The sequence below is a fragment of the Pithys albifrons genome, chromosome 1 (genome assembly GCF_047495875.1).
Source record: "Pithys albifrons albifrons isolate INPA30051 chromosome 1, PitAlb_v1, whole genome shotgun sequence".
Taxonomy (NCBI): Eukaryota; Metazoa; Chordata; class Aves; order Passeriformes; family Thamnophilidae; genus Pithys; species Pithys albifrons.
In genome coordinates this window covers 54,006,207-54,022,185 of record NC_092458.1, presented here as the reverse complement: position 1 = coordinate 54,022,185, position 15,979 = coordinate 54,006,207, and positions in this window count along the sequence as shown.

Sequence of the window (15,979 nt, the reverse complement as noted above, 5' to 3'; positions counted from 1 at the left end):
TATAGGAGCAGCTATGGGTCTCAAAACACCTGGAAATCTAGTTTACTGAACCTTGTCAAGGGAGCTGAGCTATTCTCAGAGGATGTATAAATCACAGACATTATAAAACAGAGCACCTGGAATTTGGAAATTGAGTATACTATTATTTACTTTTTCCCAGAGTACAAGGTAGAGAGCTTTATTATAATACTACCTTTTTAATCAGGAATCCAGGATCTGTATGAGTAAAGATCCAGAAAACAGGAGAATCAGATGGCTGTAGGAGTTAAGAAACTTGAGAGTTCTTTATCTAAAGACAGTTAGATAATGGGGAATTACATCAATATATGTCATGACACTTGAACAAAGAGGCAACTTATAAAACAATTTACCTCAAAAATCCTTGAAAATTAAAAATTCCTATTAAAGTTTATTTGCATTTAAAAGCTCAAAAAATACTCAGTATTTTGAATTATTAGAAAAGTTCTTCGGTAAATACTTCCAGGTTTACATTTGTTTTAAGTTATGCCAACCTGTAACTTTACTAGGAGGAAAGGTTCAGCTTGTTAAAAAATTTTAACTAAAATGTGTTAGCAAATACTACCTTTTCATACAGATCTTAAATACCTGTGCATATCATTTTAAATGCAAGGACTGAATTAGATTTTATTATCATAGTAAAGGTGAGGGGTTTTTGAAGCTGCCATTCACTCAAATATGTGACAAAATCTGGACTCAAAAGGTTGGTTAAATTATTTGCTCAGGGAACCGTGCTCTGATAGTGTTGTAGGACAATGAACAAAACAACATAAAATGAACCCAAAGATGCCCTGATGTTATAACTTTCTCATGTACCACTGTATTTAGAATGTACTTACATAGAGCTTTAGAGAAGACCTGACATAGCCATATCACTATATTTTAAGATGTTACTACATTGTTTTCTTAACCTCATTTCTTAACAGTGGAAAAGATATTGCCAAACGATCATTTTACACCTGGAGATACTGAACTGATTCATGTTAATGTAATCCACTTCATATGACACTATCAACCTAATGAAAAGCAAAGTTATTATTCTGCTTTTTGGTGTCTAAAGAAAAATCTCAATTTTTAAAGACACGTAGCTTGAAAACGATGTGAAAAGATTCTGGTTTTGAAAAATGCAATTTCCTGGTTTGATTCATAACACAGAAATCATAGTAAATATTGATCAAACAACTATCTTCAAAACAGAGGTCATGAGATAACCGTTTAACTTCTGGAAATTCATTGACAAAAATTGAAAATATTGAATGGAGATATTTTTAGCAATCTAAAAGTTGGACTTTGGAATAATCTGCCTAGGTCTTCTTTATAACCAGAAAGGAAAATTGGGGTTTCAAAAAGCCCTCTAATCTATCCAATCCTAAGAAAAATTTTCTAAGATGCAAGAAAACATTTTGCACACATAGTTTTCTTTTTAATTATTAGTAAGCAAGCTTGTATGACTAGACCAGACACTTAACAATTGGACTGTAGAAGATGGGTCAAACAAATCCAAATATCCAAAATACTTACAAACTTTATTTGAGCATGAATAATTTGGAGTACCCAAAAGAAACTGTGAGTGCATAGCACATTATAGCTAATCGAAGGTTAAGAGTAACATATGTCAGCTTTTTTAAGTGCAAGAAAACTACTGGGAGATCAAGATGGGTGATTAGGAGACTGGAAGCAGTCCCAAGGAGAAGGACTTAAGGGTGTTGGTGGATGAAAAACGGAACATGAACCACCAATGTGCACTTACAACTCAAAATAACAATTGTATCCTGTGCTGCATCAAAAGAAGCTTGACCAGAAGGTCAGCGGAGGTGATTCTGTCCCTTCTACTCTGTTCTCACAAGATCCCACCTGGAGTATTGTGTCCAGCTTTGGGACCCCCATAATAGGAAAGACACCCATCTATTGGAACACGTCCAGAAGAGGACCACATAGATGATCAGAGGGCTGGAACACTTCCCCTGCAAGGACAGACTGAGAGAACTGGCGTTGTTTAGTCTAGTGAACCGAAAGCTTCAGTGAGATCTGAAGCCTTAAAGAGGGCCCTCAGGAAAGATGAGGAAGTACTGTTTTCAGGGAGTGTAGTGATAAGATGAGGGATGATGGTTTTAAAATGAAAGAGTGTAGATTTAGATCAGGTATCAGGAAGATGTTCTTCACTTTGTGAGTGGTGAGCCACTGGAATGGATTGCCCAGGAAAGTTGTGGATGACCCATACTTGGATTTCTTCAAAGTCAGGCTGCATGAGGATTTGAACCACCTGGTCTGGTGGAAGGTGTCCCTGCCCATGGAGGGAGGGTTGGAACTAAATGATCTTTAAGGTCCCTTCCAACTCACACCGTCCTATAATTCTGTGATTGATTCTCTTGATTCAGCAGGCAGCCATTAAAAAGTAATTTTAAGCTATATTTTAATATAAAGTATGGAGAAAATTTATTTCACTCCATCATGAGTGAAAGAAAAATAACAATTGACAGTATATTACCTGCTGAGAATACTCATATATGAATTCTCTGGGTTTGTGTGCTTAAATAAGTGAGTGATTGTGATGGAAGCCATGCAAGTGTTGAAACCAGTAGGTCTGGGGAAAAAACCCAACCCAAACCAAAACCAAAACCCAAAACACACACAAAAAAACAACACACAAGGAAAAAGATTCCTCATGCTCTTTGTTTCCCTTTAATATGGTTGCTGCTGAAAGAGGCACTCCATTCTGTTGTTTGTCCCAGCTACATGTTCTCAGTTCTTTTCTTATGCAGATTTAAGTATTTAGATGGCCTTGAGAGGAACAAGAGGGAATTGATTTTCTTGATAAGGAACTATGGTGTTTGTATTATGTGTCATGGGATAGATTCCCTGATTGATCACCATTCAACCTCATGATAGTTGAAAAAGCTGAGGGAGTGTGAATAAGGAAAGAGAGGGAAAGAAACCACCCCTTTCCCCAGTGGTCCACCTTCCTACCAGTTCCATGCGCGTCTTCATCTTACATAAAACTTTTAGAATACAAATGTTTCAAGATTTGATGTACTAAGAACTGCATAGTCTCAGCTGGATGGAGACAAAAGCTAGAAAGAGGGGGTGAAAGTAACTTAGGATCCTGGAGACAAACTGTACTTGATTGGGAGTGATTAATGTGAAAAGTTGCAATATGTCCACTATCTAAGCCTTTCTAAGTTAAGCCTTTTGCACTGTCATAGTGGTGATTAATTTAGGCAGAAGCACCAAGGATAGAAAGGAAAACACAAAATGCCAGCAGCATTTGAGACTAAAGGAACTTACTGTTTTTAACAAGGGCTAATAAAGAAGTTGAGAAGCACCTATCAGATAGGTGATAACAAACCCAATTTACCTATCAGCTGGGAATATGGATTGACAGGGAGGCAGATCCAGAAGATACTAGAACAAGTGCTAATGTATAGTAACAAGAATGGGCTTGGCAGTTACTTCAGAACCAGCTAATAACAAATTAGTCCTCAGATTTTGAAGTGTTTTCATGGGAGTAGCATGAAACTTGTTTCTTTTTTGGGGTTTTTACATCAATCTTGTATTAAAAACTAGTGCACAAAAACCACCTGAAAGACAATACAGTCATTGGTCATAACCAGCACAGCTTCATGTGAGGAAAGTCCTCCTCGTTTCCCTTGATCAGCTAGGTGGGTTACCTAATTTCCTTTCATGACAAGGTAACCCACTTAGGTGATCAAGGGAAACTAGTTGATGTAATGTTTTATGATTTCAGTAAAGCTTTTGATACTGTCTCTCACAGGATCCTTCTGGACAAAACGTCCAGCGCAGCTGGATAAACACATGTCATGGGTGAGCAATTGGCTCATGAGTCAAGCACAGAGGGTAACACTGAATGGGGTTACATCAGACTGGTGACCTGTCACTAGTGGAGTTCCACAGGGCTCCATCTTAGGCCCTGTGTTCTTCAACATCTTCATAAATTACTTAGATGCAAAACTGGAAGGGATATTAAGCAATTTTGAAGACAACACAAAAGTGGGAGGAGCCGTTGACTCCCTCAAAAGCAGGGATGCCCTGCAGAGAGACCTCAACAAATTAAAGGAGTGGGCAATCCCCAATCATAAAAATTTTAAAAAGGGAAGGTGCCAGATTCTGCTCCTTGGATGGGGCAACCCTGGATGTATATGCAGAGTGGGGAATGAGATGCTGGAAAGGAGTGCCATGGAAAGGGACCTGGGGGTCATGGTTGATAGCAAGCTGAACATGAGTCAGCAGTGCCCTGGCAGCCAGGAGGGTCAACTGTGTCCTGGGAGGCATCAGGCAAAGCATCACCAGCCGGCTGAGGGAGTGGATTGTCCTGCTCTGCTCTGCACTTGGGCGGCCTCTCCTTGAATATTGTGTGCATTTTGGGGCATCACAATATAAGAAAGATATTAAGTTCTTAGAGAGTGTCCAAAGGAGGGCAGTGAAGATGGTGAAGGGCCTTGCAGGGAAACCATATAAGGAATGGCTGAAGTCACTTGGTTTGTTCAGGCTGGAGAAGAGGAGACTTGAGAGGAGATCTCATTGCAGTGTACAACTTTCTCATGAGAGGAAGAGGAGGGACAGACACTGATCTCTATGGTGACCAGTTATAGGACACAAGGGAATGGCCTCAAGTTGTGCCAGTGGAGGTTTAGGTTGGATGTTAGAAAAAGTTTCTTCCCCCAGTGGGTGGTTGGGCACTGGAACAGGCTCCCAGGGAAGTGGTCACAGCACCAAGACTTACAGAGTTCAAGGAGTTTGGACAATACTCTCAGGCACATGGTGCGACTCTTGGAGATGGTCCTATGCAGGGCCAGGATTTAGACTTGGTGATCCTGATGGGTCCCTTCCAACTCAACATATTCTGGGATTCTGGGATTCTGTAAATCACAGGATTGCACAGTTAGCTGTAGTACTTGAGAGTTTTAAAAAATACATATCTTTGAATACTAAACATCAGAAGTGTCTCTGTTCTCTCATACTATTTAGCTCAACTATTTCTATGCCCGTCCTGTTGAAATTTTCATATAAACAAAAATAAGACCTCAGAGTTCCAGTTTCAAATTGGTAAATTGCTTAGTCAGTCATGTTATTGGTGTAGTAGTCATTTGTGGATTTTATCCAAATCCTGAGAAACTGATAACAAGATATAATGTTTCAATGCTGGTGAAATTTTAATTTTCTAATGGAAGACATTTTAAAGTAGTAAGATATCAGCGGATTGTAAATAGCCCACCGATACGGTGGAGAGGTTTCTGCTTCCAGGAGCAAGGCTAGGAAAGTGGCCAGCAGGGCTCCCCTAGGATCAGGCCCCTTAGAAGTGAGGTCGGCTCCTCCCGCCCCCGGCCCGGCGACCGCCCCAAACGGAACAAGTCTGCACTTGCCAGGAGTCCACGAGGAAAAGCCAAGTTTAATGCCGTGCGCTAGCTTATAAGGAGAGCATGGGAATTCCCTGGATGTAGGCGGGGAAGAGGGGCGGAGTAACGCACTTCATTGGGTGCCTGCAAACGAAGGGAAGGAGGGAGGGGAGGAGCGGCAAAAGGACCAATGGGAGATTGAGGTGGGCAGGGAAATTCTACCGTAGGGCTTCCGGCACTCCGAGGCAGGGACAGCTCCCACCCAGGCTCCAGCAGCGCCTCGTGGGCGGCCCCGCCGGCAACTGCCTCCATGGCCAGGTCGGGCCAGGACAGGGGGCTGTGACCCGGAGGGTTTTGTGGGAAGAGGAAACTTGGATAAGGAACAACTAAGGGAAAAGTAACCAGGGTAGCCACATTAAGGGTACAACATTCAAACTGGGGAAACATCAATATAGGGTGTGAACTTATTAAAGTCCTTATAAATCTCTCGCAGAGCTTCCATATTCGGGGAGCCAGGTTCCTGGACTTCGGCGTCCTCGTCTATCCATCTCTTGCAGTATTTTTGCCACTGTATAAACCCTGGGTCTCCTCCGACAGTAAGACATCAAAATTTCTCAGCGATAAGACAAATTATTGCCCAACCAAATAGTTAGTCTCAAGCAGTGTCAGGGAGATTTGAAAGGCTAAAGAAAGCCATGAAAAATCAGATTTCCTGCCACTTTGGAAAGTAGAATGAATGAACGCAAGCTGACTAATTTCAGCTGAAGACAAACATTCTTCTTCAGATGAACCAGAACTGGAAAATGTTGGAAAGGTGTTTTTTGTGTGTTTTGTTTTGGTTTTTGGTTTTGCTTTGTTCTCTTTGCCAATTAAGTTATTCATATAGAGACAGTTGGAAAGTTAAAAAATAAGGCCCGAAAGACCAACTGTGGTTGCAGTTTTGTGGATGTGGCAGTCAACTCTTTTCTTCATGACAGGAAGAGAAATATATAATCTGGTTGGCTAAGACTGAAGTAGAGGATAGGTAAGATTATATCTGAGCGGTTTTGGAAGTATGCTGCTGGAATTCACTGAGCAGTCTGAAGAACAGTTTCTACTGTGAATAATAACCAGTTTATTCTTCAAATTTGGAAGAGAATCTTTTCATGCTAGAGATGAATTCCACACAAAAAAAATAATTTATTTTAAATTAGTGGAAAGAATTCACCCTAACTGCTGTTACAAAGAGGTATTTTCTAACACATTTTCCACAGTGAAAGATACAAATGAGTTAGCTATTCACTCTTTGTCAACACGGGATTTTTTTGTTTCTGCCCCTGATACTGTTGTGCATCTGTGCCTCCTAACTCTTTTTTCACAGCAAATTTCAGTTGCAGATCATGGCAGTATACACTATATCCCACGAATAATCATGCATAGGCTAATACTTCTTATTTTAAAAAAAAATCTACTTTGACATCTGAAATATTTGTTTATAGCCTTTAGTGGCTTGACATATCCTGCTTTCAGGAGGATGAAATTACTTGTGTGGTTTATTTTCCAGTATTTTAGTAGGAAAAAAAAAAGATAAATTTTTCAAGCTCTAAATAGTCTTTCAGTGCAGAATTTTCATACAATTTCTTCCTCTTAGTAAAACACATTATATCAGAGGAACAAGAGGAAAATATGTGCTAATTTATACGATATATTCCCTAAAATTTTAAAAGTGTCTTTATTCATTAGATATTTTTCCTTAGTATATCACTTCATATATATACAATATATAATATAAAGAATAATATAATATCAATCAATCTATCTAAAATGATATCCTCTGATATCTCTAAAATATCACCTGATATTTTTCCCTTTGGTTTTTCATAATTGCTGGTGTATATTCAATAAGCATAGCCTATTCTTAGTTGTGAAAACCCTAAACTTTTTTTCTTTCATTATATGCCAGTTCTTTCCTGATTAATAATCCTGATTTAGACTTCTTTGAAGACAAGGCATTCACTTTTGCTGCTCTATTAGTTTAAATTGTAAAATGATCTCTTACAAAATCTCTAGTTATGAATATCACATTCTAAATTTAAGGTTCTTTTAAGTATGTGGCTATTCAGTCACCCATTTAATGATGCACAATCGCCTACATTATTGAGTTAGAATCTGAAATCTCTGTTTGAAAGCGGTTTTAGATTCTTATTTTTAATAGATTTACTTTGCATGGCATGCTGTGATAACTTAATTGAATAGGTTAATTATTTGTGCAGTAATATAATCTGTGAAACAAAAGTATTACACCAAAATATTTTATTTAAATGATGGGCAGTTAACTCTATCAAAACAATTTATACCTAGAATTATAAAAGAAAAGATTACTAGAGGAAAAGATTACTAGAGGCAAATCAGATTACCTTTCTCTCTATATAACATAACAGTTTGCATGCAGCTAGGAAGATATTCCCCAAAGTATCAAAGATACTGAAAGTACACAGAGAAACATCAAAGACATTAGAAGTAATTTTTATTGCCATATACAACCTGAAGGAAAAAGTAATAGTCAAGTCTTCTAATACCACCTTCATCTTTGAAATAATAAATAACCCATTCTTCTCTTTTGAGAAGCACACTCAGGAGACATGAAAGCTTAAATAAAACATCTTTCCTGCTGACAGAAGTGCTTTTTAGGTATAAAAATCAACCTCAAAAAAGAATGTGCGTGCCTTTTATTTCTAATGCATTATGTAAATTTGAATATTAGAGATTGTTACTGAGCTATAAAGTAAATTAAGAGAAATGTTATCAATAATAAGCAAACATGATTGAATGGCTTGACCAGCCAGCCTATGCTTAACACTTAAAAAAAAAAGACAACAGCAAGAGTTACAAATATTAATCAGGAAAGTTATTCTTAAAAGGTCTCTAAATACCTAAAACTTTTCATCTGAATCTCATAAATATGGATTAATTTTTATTTCACTTAGTGAGTCACATAATAACAGGATGAATGATCTGTAATCTGTTTGAGCATCCACTGGATTGGTTTGTCTTTTTGATAATTTTCATGATTTTTACAAAGCATGGACAATGTGAATAGCAGTATATTTGCTCTAAAAATCTGTTTTTTAATTTAAAGTCTTTTCATTAACCTAAAATTAACTTTTTAAAGAACAGAACAAATACAGTTCTTGCTCAAAATATTTTACTATCCAAAATGCAAGTATAGGCAGAAGAGATTGCTGATAACTACATCGGTTTGGCTAACTAGCTAGAATTTCAGGGTTGGGCTCAGTAAGGTCTTATATATATGTGGTTTCATAGTATGGTTTCTCTAGCTATGTTTTACAGAACAAGTGTATCTAAATGGTGACAGTTCTCCTGGTACATCCAAATTATGTAAATGTCCACTCATAGATTCCATTAAAATACTGTAAACATGTACATTCAGTTTTAAGTATGGCCAGAGTGCAACCTCAACATCATGCACCATCTCATGTTTATATACAGCTGAAGTAGTTGAGTCTTTTCACAGGTGATAATTTCAGCATTTACAGAAACAACCCTGTATGGATTAAACGATTTTTTTATAATCTTAATTCCAAATCTTTTAATTGATAGTGACTGATATAGGTACTGTTTTCAGCCAGTAGTACAGTTATTTGTTTGTAGGGGAGGAAATATTTATCGTAAACTGTTTTGGACTGAGCATTTTTGTGCCATTTAGTCTTATAGCTGGAGAACATGACCTCTTAATTTACAAATGCAGGTCTAGGCTTGGATAAAAAATGCTATTCAACATTAAAGAAAAGTGGGAATAATTTGATTTGCAGAAATTAATGTGTTCACATGACTTCATAATAAGATTGATAAGAAATGTGTTGAGAATAATTCAAGTGAGTTTTCTAAGTAACTGGAAGGTGTAAAATTCAAGTTATTATAGTAATTCAAAGTGTAGTGTCTTGCAAGAAAATCTCATTTTAGACTGAAGCTTTTATCACTCATACTAGAGCTGAGGTTTCTAAGCACTTCCTATTGACTTAAACTCATCTCTGGAAATAACTGCAAACTTTACTTATTTGCATCATGAGAAAATCAGGAACAATTTGTGACACTCTTGACAACTTCACTCTACATGCATGTTTAAATCTGTTTGGACCGTGAGCATTTTCTTGCTTAAAGAATAAAATCCTTAATGTGGCAACTAAACTGGTTTCACAATTATTCCTTCTGGAGCCAGAACTCAGAAGCAAGTTGGATCAAATTTCTCTCAACATATAATTAATAGTTTGGACAAACACCTTCCTTCTGTAAAAATGGACCAGCAATAATCTGAAAAGCTCAACATTAATTCTTAATTATCTGTCAGTATAAATCATCCCTAGGGTGCAAATGTCCACATCTAAATTAGACATACTAGATTTCCTAGTCTGCAGAGAAAAACAGGAAGTTTTACTGCAAAGGTCTTTAATCCTGGAATAGTTGTCTGAGTTTTATGAATAGTTGCCCTAAATTTACTTATTAATCTGGTAGGAAGGTTTGGGTTGTTCGTCATATACATGTCTACAATGTAGCCAGGTAAAGCTTGAGTCCTACCAGTGTCAATGATGCCTTTGGATTTTTGTAGAAATGCTTTTCAGTATACTCAAATGGATGAATATTTCTGAAAACTCAAAAATAGTGACTATTACATTCATTGATGTTAGTATTGTTTCCCTGTTGCTTAAAATTATTTTCAACACATCCATACCTGTTTAGAGCTTATTTAGCTACATCTGCACTAATTTGCACCATGCAATGTAGACCTGTCCCAAGTGTTTTTTTTTTCTTTTGTTTTGGTTTGATTATTTTTTCCTCAGGTTTTGTTTATTAGAATACTTTGGACTTGGATACGGCCAAAGATGAAACTCACATGTTAGCATCATCAAAATAGTGTAATTCTTTGAGTAGAGGAAAACAAAATCTGAACTGTGTCATGGCTTTTGCGAGACATTGTAGTGTGTGAGGTATGGCTACTCATATGGACAGGAACAGTCACTGCTCCCAGCCCTCATAAACATTGAGGTGGCACAAAAGAAAATGATCATGTCTGAATCCTCAAGGGTTTTGCCTAAGATCATACTGCTCCAACTCCTTCATATTTCTCCTTAGACTGGTCTAACCAGCTACCTTAACCAGGAATTTTTGAACATTTGTCTTTGGATACAGCAGCTTTCACAACCTGCCTGGAGCTATCCAGCCTGCAGGAACAGAGAGATTCAAACCTGGATTAACAGAGCTCTGCGGTACACACTAACACAGAGGAATTTACCTTATTAATGTATCAACTTTTTGGACAGTATACGTAGCATGGGAAGTTCTCAAGGACAGAAAGCACATTTTGGGCAAAAATGAAGTAATTTTTGTATCACAGAGGCATAAAAAGCCATTGAACACCATGACTTCAGCAGCCAGTACATGCTGTTATTTTCTATTTTTCACCTGGGGTAGCCAATAGACTATAACATTTGCTATTACCTCAGACTGATACTTAATTTTCCAGGCTGTTTTCTCATTCTTGCCGTTACCGGTAGTTATGGACTCTTACTTTCTCAGGATGTTTTCCCCTTTTACCTGACTACTTTTCTCCTATTTTTGTAGAGAGCAAATTGTCCTTATAAATCCTTCTTTTTACACCTACCTCTGTTATGCCAGGATGTCTCTGGTTTCTGGGTATCAATATATACTTCCAAGATGCCAGCTGTAATTTTCAAAGATGGTCCTGGTTCACATGCCTAGTTCCCAGCCTGGCGATATTTCAGCAGACATTTTCCTCTGTTCCATAACTATTCCCTTCCATTAGGTCACCTTTCTGTCTGCTCACATGCATAGCTTAAAAGACTTGGTTGAGTTACACTCTTGTTTCTTACCATCTGTACAGAACTAGTGAGGATGTGTACATAGTGACAAACAAATCTGTAAAAGAATATGTGACTTTAAGTCATTTCTGTTCTGAATAGGAGTCTGACTTGCAAAGCCTTCAGGTCTCCTTCTCAACAAAGAAGTAAAAGTGTGCTGGCTTGGGAAAGAATGTGAGGAATGGTCCATAGGTTTCTGTCATTCTCATCTAAGTAGTTTTAAGGAAGAATTGTGCCCCAGATAAACATAATGATGTTCTGATCAAGAGGCTATATTAGGAAGACAAATTTGCTTGACTAATCTCAAATTATGTTCCCTCCCCATTTTGTTTAGGTCAGCCCAGGCTCACATTCCAATCTTCTTCTGTCCATGGGTATAGGTAAGGAAGAAAGGGAAGTTATTAATTCCCCTGAGCCACGGGTCTCTGGGGCCAAAACTGCTCTGCAAGGTGAAGAGACCTCAGTCCTCACTTCAAAATACTAAAGCAAACACATATCAACACCTGAAAGGATCAAAGTTTTCCATGTTATTCCATTTGACAAAAATTATCAGCATTTGATAGAACTTTAGCTGTTCCATGAATCTGATAGAGAAATAAAAAAAAATTAAAAAATAATAAAAAAACCCCAAAACTTCAGCACTTCATTCTGAATCGATCAATCAATAAATAAATAATAGTAACTATTCACTGGTTAGTCTCCTTGAAAAAGCATTGTTTGATGATCTCCTAGAAAGGGCCTTTTATTCTGCCAGTAACCTTTTGCTTCTGCAGGGTTGGATTTTTGGGTAATGTGAAACAGAAAACCATTTCTCTTCTTGGAGGCCTTTCTGAATACATTGGAATGGACTTTTGCCAGAGGGCAAGGAGGGAGATGTCAGTATCTCAGTGAAGACAGTCCATCTGCTATGGATGTTTCCTTCCTCTTGAAAAGTAGAGGCAGGAGCATTGTCCACAGGACAGACTTTGACAATCAAACATCAGCGTACATAAATCCTCTGTTACAATACCAATATATTACATTCCCTAGTAGACTTTCATGGACGTGATACTGTTATTGTTAGCATTCTACATAATACCATTTAACCAGTAACTGGAGATCTATACATATGGAAAATTTGGACTGTTTTTTTTTTACCTCCAATATGATTGAAGAGATATCTCCAGCGAAAAAACATGGATGCACATTGGTTGTTTCAGAGGTCACAAAGAAGTCTATTAAGTTGTCCTCAGTATTCTTTACTTCTAAAATTATCTTCCACTTCCTTTACATCATCACTGCCACTTCTTTCATTGAACTATGTCTTTATTGCAATGCTCATTATAATTACAAGATCTTGAAGAAATAAATAACAGCTGTATCAGGAGATCAGCAAGCTGCTCTTCTGATGGCTTCTGTGGCAATTCCATTGATGTACCAAATTTTGAGAGAAAAATCTCACATATTATCCTGGCTAGAGAAGGAAGCTGCTGATGACAGTTTAGTTACAGAACAGGAGTGTGAGGGATGCTATCTTCCTTTTCACCTTGGAACCTCAAGATCAAAGTATAGACCTTTTTTTTTGGAAGCCTAGTATTGATCCTGCAGCTCTAGACCTGTTTATTTAAAGGAAGGCTTCATTTTTAAATAAACATGAACCCAGTAACTTATTTGTCATCCTCTTCTTCCCTTTCTACAGTTCGCTGGAGGAAAAAAAAAAACAAAAAACCAAAGCAAAACAAGGAAAAATAATTTTATTTCCAATACTTGTTTTACTTGACATTGAAAGAGAATGATACATCAAACCTATGAGGACAGATAGTTCATTCATGGTCTTTTTAATGGAAAAGTAAAACCATTTTTGTTATGAGAAATGTCTAGTCTTGACTTAGCTACTTTGCAAATATTTTTTTCCTCAGTTACAAGCAGTCACAAGGATTGTTCTCACAGACTTATTGCAGTATTTTAAAGGCAAACAAATTGGCAGTAGTGTGTGCACTTCTAAAATGGTTTTTATTCATCCAGACTGAAGAAGTACAAAAAATTCTCTTTCACTTCATAGTCATTGTTTTCTTACTTCAGAAATCATGATATGAAGTGAAGTGAAGGGACAGTGCTGATGTAGCCTTGGACTTGCCCTGAGATTGAAATGCGACAATCAAAGCTTAGAGTTCAAAAGTGCCTCATATCCCTCAGTAAAGGCCTGCCCCATAAATAACTTTGAACCTCAGACTAGTGACCTGCAAAGGAAACTCTGTTTAAAGCATAATAAACATGCATAATGCTCCCTATCTTGACATACTTCAGAGTGCCTTCTATTCTTTACAGCTTGCATCATAGTGAATGAGTTTCTGCCGGTGATTTGGTATAAATCTGAAGATGACACTGCAGAGGTAATAAAGAATTGATAATAAGATATCCAGACTGAGTCTACCAGTTGCAGACTGAATGGGGGATTGATGTTTATTACTGTTGAATATTGAAATGTTTTATTTGTCTCTAGATAAAACAAAACCAAACAAAAAAATTAACAATAATAAAAAATGAAACAACACAAACAGAAAACCAAAAAAATGAAGAAACAAAAAACCCCAGACAACCCCAAAAGTAAGTAAAGACAATCAAAGAAAGAGAGAGAGAACTAGCTTCATTTCCAAAAGACTCAAACAAGAAGTACTGGTGGCAGCAATGACAGATTAGTTAGATTATAGAAGGAGTGGTATGATCTGAGCTTCTACAAAAACATCTCCCTTTGGGCATTACATTTATATGCATGAGCACTATTTTATTTTCAGAAGCAGACAGGTGTCTAATAGAACATTTTAATAATTTCTAAGAATGTGAATCCTGAGGCTGATTGAAAGTAGAACCTTTTACATTGCTAGCATTATAGCATGCCAGTAAAATCAATACAAAATGTGAATTTTATTAATATTGGAGTGATTCTGAAAGTACTTGAACAATATCCCAATACTAGAACAAACTCTGGAAAACGCATCTCTTGCAAATACATATGAAGAAAACTGTCACCAGTTCAGCCATCCTCTCCATGTGTTTTACTTTTCATAAAGATAAATTTATAACATGCATAACATACAATTTTGGACTTCTAATTATTAATTGCAGAACTGTCATTTCTATAGGTCTGAATGTTAAAAACTCTCAAAAAAACTATATGTAAGAAAAATTGCAGTTGGGATCATACATTTTTTATCCAAAAAAATAGTACGTTTAAAACAACTCATCAAAATAGCAGACACCTTATCTACTAGTTTTCTGCATTATTTTTTTCTGTTGCAAGGAAACCAAACAGATCTGAGAAATGACTGATGATCGGCAGAAACTTGTATAAATGGGATGATGATAAGATTAGACACAGAGAGGAGGTGTGATAGAATGTAGGACCAGAATCTTTACCTTTTTGTATAGATTACACAACCCTAACTCCCTCGCCTGTTACTCATAAGGTTTCTCTAGACCCTTCATGAGCTTTGTAGCTCCCCTGTGAACAAAGGTGTATGTTTGCCAAGTTAAAAACAAGCAAACAACAAGGAAACATGAATCACACAATTGCATAATATATTAAGTTGGAAGGGACCCATAGAACAATAATTGTAGTGGCTATATGGTTTCAGAGCCCTCTACACTATAATGCAATAATATGCCCAAGTCACGCTGCCTAACATGTTTACAAGAAGGTGATACAACTTTTACCATCTTCCTCATATTTGCAGCCTCATGGAAGGAGACGTGGGATGTTGACTTCTGTTGGCATATAGAATACAAGAAAGTATTCTACACAGAAACTTTGTGCCAGGTCAGTGTTTCATTTTATATTACCCTGTCTTGTGAAATGAAAGGCTGTGGTTTGCTTAAAAGTAATTTTAAAAGAAAAATCTTCCTTAGTTTTAAAAACGTGAAAACTTAAAAACAAAACAAAACAATAAACCCCCACTGTTTTATAATAGTAAAATTTTCAACTTATTAAATCTGACACTAGATTTTGAAGTAGATATGAGAGAAATGATAGCATCACATAGATCCTTTCTGTCTGTGATTTAGTTTACGGATTTTTTCTTTCCATTTATTTCCTTCAGATAGCAAACTCTGAGGTCATAGAGTTTCTTAAAGTTGGGATTCAGCTTGGTTCTGTATAAAATAATTTTCATTTCACAGTTATTTTTGATTTACCAACAAATAATTTTGTTTTATTCCTGATATGCATATATAGATATTGGCACAATGTACGTAGTTCATTAACAAAGGCTGTTAGAGACAGAGACTTTTCTGATTGATAGTGTGTTAGAAATGGCTCCAAAGTATGAGTGGCTGGAATGAAAAGGGCAAATTTTATTTCTTTTTATAATCATGTGTGCCTCATTCTGCTTGGTTTTCTTCTTGCATCAGAGCAGCCTGTTAATAATTGGTTTTCTTTTCATCTCACACAATGTAAGGTTGTAGGTTAAGCCATTGGACTTACCACAAAGATGTCTGATTGATGTCTCTTGAGGTCAAATGCCGCCTTCTCACATTATAACCAAATACAAAAAAAGCTTTTCCGGGCAACTTGTTCCAGTGCTTCACCGCCCTTATAGTGAAGAATTCCTAATATCTAGTCTTAATGTCTGCTCTCTAAGTTTAAAGCGATGCCTCTTGTGCTGTCACTACATGCTCTTGTAAAATATCTCTCTCTAGTCTCATTGTTCTCACTGATCAGAGAGGAAAGACATCTTCCTTTTTCATATTTCAGCA